The sequence below is a fragment of the Pristiophorus japonicus genome, chromosome 4 (genome assembly GCF_044704955.1).
Source record: "Pristiophorus japonicus isolate sPriJap1 chromosome 4, sPriJap1.hap1, whole genome shotgun sequence".
NCBI lineage: Eukaryota > Metazoa > Chordata > Chondrichthyes > Pristiophoridae > Pristiophorus > Pristiophorus japonicus.
In genome coordinates this window covers 45,109,016-45,115,118 of record NC_091980.1, presented here as the reverse complement: position 1 = coordinate 45,115,118, position 6,103 = coordinate 45,109,016, and positions in this window count along the sequence as shown.

The following is a 6,103-nucleotide window of genomic DNA, read 5'->3' as shown; positions in this document are numbered from 1 at the left end:
TAAATATGGAAACCAAAACTGCACGAAGTATTCCAGGTGTGGCCTCATCAATATCTTGTATAGCTGTAGCAAGACTTCCCTGCTTTTATACTTGTAATGTCTGTAAGCTTGTAATGTTTGTAGCGCCACACTGTGGATGTGGACATATTGTGTACTGCAAGTGCAGGGTTAATAATGAACAGAATCAGGCAGATTTCTGGAGGCTTCCGAGAGAGCTGCCTGCCATGTTGGAAGCTGTTTGTGCTGTACTCTGTGAATATATCACATTTGGCGGCGAGGTGGGATTTTTTTGGATGATTTAAAGCTTAAATTTTGTTGGAGAAAGATTCAGCCAGCTGAGAGAGAGAGACCTTGGAAGTTTCTGTCTTTGGAAAAAAAGCTACAAAATCCAAGGTAAAATACAGCACATGGTGTGAACAGCTAGAGATTAAAATGGCAGGTGTAATCGGACATTTGGGGGAATATAGACACGGCCAGGGACGTTTTAAAGCGTATGTGGATCGGCTAGAAATGTATTTCATTGCAAATAACATAATCGAAGTTCCAGACAATGCAGTCCAGAACCGGGCTGTGTTGGAACGTAAGAAAGCGATCTTCTTATCGGAGGCCGGTCCGACATTATACGAAACCCTTGTAAATCTGCTTGTGCCTGACGAGCCAAAGGACACAACACTTAAAGAGATTTTAATGAAGCTGGAGCAGCACTATAACCCCAAACCGTTAGAAATTGCTGAAAGCTATCGTTTCGGGATTCAGAATCAAACCTCTGATAAAAATATCAGTGATTACATCGTTGCATTAAAAAAGCTATCGATGCACTGTAATTTTGGAAACTTTCAAAACCGAGCATGACGGGATCCTTTTTTTTGTGGGGTGAAAAATGATGCGATCAGAAGGAAGTTATTGACGACGGATGACTTGACTTGTGAGATTGCTTGTCAGACAGCGATGTCGATGGGCATGGCCGAACAATATTCCCGAGAATTAAACAATGATTACGGTCGTCAGTCAATCGAGGTAAATCACTTGCAGGTTCAAAGTAAAAGATAGTGGGGGCCCAAAGTCTCAGAAACTGGAAATCTAACAGACATCGAAGTTATGCTATAGGTGCCTGGGACAACACATTGCTCAAAGTTGTCAATACGTGAAGGCAGAGTGTTTCTTCTGCAGGAAGATTGGGCATCTTGCGAAGGTATGCCGACTGAAGGGTAAACCAGCTTCCAAAGCTATGAGTCCAGCGTTCAAAGCTATGAGTAGAAATCCCAAGAGACTACATAGCATGGAAGAACAACAACAGGACGAGGAGATGTTAGAGTTACACGTCATCAGGAGCACGAGGTTAACGGACAGCGATTCAGGAAGCATCAAAATCCACATAGATGTTGTGGGATTCAAGATACCAATGGAAATTGACACGGGTGCATCAGTGAGTGTATTACCGGAGTCACTATACTGCGACAAATTGCGTGATTTCCAACTGGAGAAATCCAAGATAGAGCTGCGAGGCTACTCGGGAGAGAAAATTCCTGTGGTAGGTCGTATCACTGTACCGGTGAAATATAAAGATCAATTTCAGAAATTGCCTCGAATAATAGTGAAAGGAGACAAGTCTGCCTTACTAGGAAGAAATTGGTTGAGCTCACCGAAGCTGGATTGGAGTAAGATTTTCTGTGTGGAAGCGAGATTTTCATCAACGGATGAGGTTATCAAGAAGCATCCGAAGGTGTTCTGCGAAACGGGCAGTCCGATCCAAGGCTTCAAGGCGAGTGTCAGGGTACAGAATGACGCTAGATCGGTTTACTACAAGCCACGTTCTGTACCATATGCAGTCAAGGAGAAAGTTGAGCAAGAACTCAAAAGACTATAGACTGAGAACATGATTTGTAAGATAGATTGATGTAATTGGGCTACACCCATTGTTGTTGTACCTAAGTCCGATGGTAAGGTAAGATTGTGTGGTGATTAGAAAGTAACCGTAAACCAGGTTCTCGACAGTAATGTCCCCAATACATTGCTGAATATAGAAGATTTGTTCACAACACTGACAGGTAGTCAGATCTTCTCAAAACTAGATCTTATGAATGCCTACTTACAGCTTGAACTAGATGAAGAGTCCAAGTCATGTTTGACTATAAATACTCATCTAGGCCTATATCAATTTAATAGGCTACCGTTTGGGTTGTCTTCTGCCCCTGCCATATTCCAAGGGGTGATGAACCAGATTTTGCAAGGTATTGAAGGAGTAGTATGTTATTTGGATGATAGACTAATTTCAGCACCAAATAGGCAAATTCATAATAACATATTGAATTAAGTCCTCAAACGGCTAGAGAAGCACAGAGTACGAGTGTCTGCTCGTAAGTGTGAGTTATTTAAAAACTCAATGTAGTACTTAGGTCACAGAGTAGACAAAGATGGTTTACATCCGACCAAGGAAAAACTGGATGCGATCAGAAATGCATCCACTCCCAGGAATGTCACTGAACTTTGTTCATTCTTGGGTCGTTTGAACTATTATGGGAAGTTCCTACAAAATTTGGCTACAGTATTACATCCACTGAATGAACTTTTGAAAAAACAGGTCCATTGGGAGTGGTCAAAAGAATGCGATACAGCATTCAAGGAGTGTAAAAGCAAATTGGTAGAGAGCACCATGTTAGTTCACTATGACATATCTAAGGAGATTAAGCTAGCATGTGATGCCTCTCCATATGGAGTTGGGCAGTAATCTCTCATGTATTAAGTAGTGGGGAGGAGAGACCAATTGCTTTGGCTTCACGCACTCTCAGTGCCAGTGAGTGTAATTATGCGCAAATTGAAAGGGAAGCTTTGGCATTAATTTTTGGGGTCAAGAAGTTTCACAAATACTTGTATGGTCATAAGTTTACCATCGTTACGGACCATAAGCCCCTAACAGCAATCCTCCATCCAAAGTCTCCAGTTCCAACATTAGCTGTAGCCCGAATGCAGAGATGGGCTTTGATTTTGTCAGCATATACATATGATATTGAATATAGATGATCAGCTGATCACAGTAATGCTGATGCAATGTCTAGATTACCTTCCCCATCACAAGTTACACCCGATAGGGAAGAAGTGTTTCATTTTTCATACATTGATGAACTGCCAGTCACAGCTGAAGAGATTGGTAGAGCAACCAAATGTGACTCAGTGATGTCAAAGGTGTATGAGTATATTGCAAATGGATGGCCAAACCAGGTAACAGACAAAGATACACATCCATTCTTCATTCGTAGGAATGAATTATCAGTCGATAAAGGTTGTATCATGTGGGGTGCAAGAGTAGTTATACCAAATAAATTCAGGTCCAAATTATTAGGAGACCTCCATGACCAGCACCTGGGAATGTGCTTGACCAAGAGTTTTGCATGCAGTTATTTATGGTGGCCAGGTCTTGATAATGATATAGAGTACATCATGAGTCAGTGTACGACATGTCAATCGGTAAGCAAGCAACCACCGCCAGTACCATTACAGCCTTGGAAATAGCCTCCCAGGGTGTGGCAAAGGCTACATATTGATTTTGCTGAGTTCGAAGGACAACAATTGTTCATTGTGATTGATAGCCATTCGAAGTGGGTTGAGGTGTTTCCAATGTGGAAAATAACAGCAATTAAAACTTTGGATATTTTATGAAAATTATTTTCTTCATTTGGCCTCCCTGAAGAAATTGTTTCGGATAATGAACCACAATTTCGTTCAGAAGAATTTGCACAATTCACGAGCAAAAATTGTGTGAACATATCATCCTGTTTCAAATGGTGCAGCAGAGCGCACTGTACAAATTGTAAAATGTGCCCTCATAAAACAAATGTTAGATCCTAATCCAAGGAAATGACATTTGTCATTGGATCACAAATTGGCTAATTTTTTGATTACATATCGAAATACTCCTCATACAACTACTGGTAGAAAACCAGCAAAGTTGTTTCTCAAATGACAGCCACGAACCAGATTCTCATTGTTAAAACCAAATTTGGCATAGTCCGTAGAAGAGACACAATTAAGATAGAAAGAGAATCAAGATAGAGGTAGAGTAAAAGAGAGAAGTGTGAAAATAAACCAGAAGGTGAGAGTGAAGAACCATCAACATAAATGGTTAAAGTGGTTACCAGGAAGAGTGGTGAAGATATGTGGGCCTCGCTCATATTTGGGAAAGATGTTTGATAATGGACAGGTTAGGTTTGTTCATATTGATCATATTTTACCTGGAAGGAGTTGAAGGTGGGAATGATTCAATTATTTCTGACTCATCAGATAGTTTTGATATACCAGTAGCAAATCCTAAATCCAATGTACTGGAAACAAATCCAGGAGAGAATCAGAATGAAAGTCTGAGTCCGAGTCAGGAAAAGAAAGAGCCTGAAGTTAGAGTGAGTTCAAATGAAAATGAAGGAAATTCCGTGAAGGAAAATGTTCCTCAGGATGAGCCTCGAATGAGTGTGAAATCGACACCATGTTTGGAAGGTTCTGTTCGAGAGCAAAGGTATCTTCTTCGAAACAGAAAATAAGTGGTAAAGTTAAATTTGTAAATATGGAAAAAAAATAAGTTTATATCCTGTGTTATGTATAAACATGAAAGTTATGGATGATGTTTGTTGTAATAACTTTTTCATGAAGGAGGGAGAAGTGTAATGTCTGTAAGCTTGTAATGTTTGTAGCTCCACACTGTGGATGTGGACGTATTGTGTACTGCAAGTGCAGGGTTAATAATAAACAGAACCAGGCAGATTTCTGGAGGCTTCCGAGAGAGCTGCCTGCCATGTTAGAAGCTGTGTGTGCTGTGCTCTGTGAATATATCATAATATTCCACACCTTTGCAATAAAGGCCAAGGTACCATTGGCCTTCCTGATCACTTGCTGTACCTGAATACTATCCTTTTGTGTTTCATGCACAAGTACCCCCAGGTCCCGCTGTACTGTGGCACTTGGCAATTTTTCTCCATTTATAACTTGCTCTTTGATTTTTTTCTGCCAAAGTGCATGACCTCACACTTTCCATCTGCCAAATTTTTGCCCACTCAATTAGCCTGTCTACATCCTTTTGCAGATTTTTTGTGTCCTCCTCACACATTGCTTTTCCTCCCATCTCCCATCTTTGTATCGTCAGCAAACTTGGCTACGTTACACTCAGTCCCTCTTCCAAGTCGTTAATATAGATTGTAAATAGTCGGGGTCCCAGCACTAATCCCTGCGGCACCCCACTAGTTACTGGTTGCCAACCAGAGAATGAACCATTTATCCTGACTCTCTGTGTTCTGTTAGTTAGCCAATCCTCTATCCATGCTAATATATTGCCCCTAACCCCATGAACTTTTATCTTGTGCAGTAACCTTTTATGTGGCACCTTGTCAAATGCCTTCTGGAAGTCCAAATACACCACATCCACTGGTTCCCCTTTATCCACCCTGTTTGTTACATCCTCAAAGAACTCCAGCAAATTTGTCAAACATGACTTCCCCTTCATAAATCCATGCTGACTCTGCTTGACCAAATTTTGCTCATGTCCTGCTACTGCTTATTTAATAATGGACTCCAACATTTTCCCAACCACAGATGTTAGGCTAACTGGTCTATAGTTTCCTGCTTTTTGTCTGCCTCCTTTTTAAATAGGGGCGTTACATTTGCAGTTTTCTAATCTGCTGGGACCTCCCCAGAATCCAGGGAATTTTGCTAAATTACAACCAATGCATCCATAATCCCTGCCGCTACTTCTCTTAAGACCCTAGGAAGCAAGCCATCAGGTCCAGGGGATTTGTCTGCCTTTAGTCCCATTATCTTACTGAGTACCACCTCCTTAGTGATTGTGATTGTGTTAATTTCCTCCCCCGCTATAGCCCCTTGACTATCCACTGTTGGAATATTGTTAGTGTTCTCTACTGCAAAAACTGATCCAAAATATTTGTTCAGAATTTCTGCCATCTCCATGTTCCCCATTACTCGTTCCCCGGTCTCGTCCTCTAAGGGACCAACATTTCCTTTAGCCACTCTTTTCCTTTTTATATACCTATAGAAACTCTTGTTATCTGTTTTTATATTTTGTGCTTGTTTACTTTCATAGTCTATCTTCCCTTTCTTAATC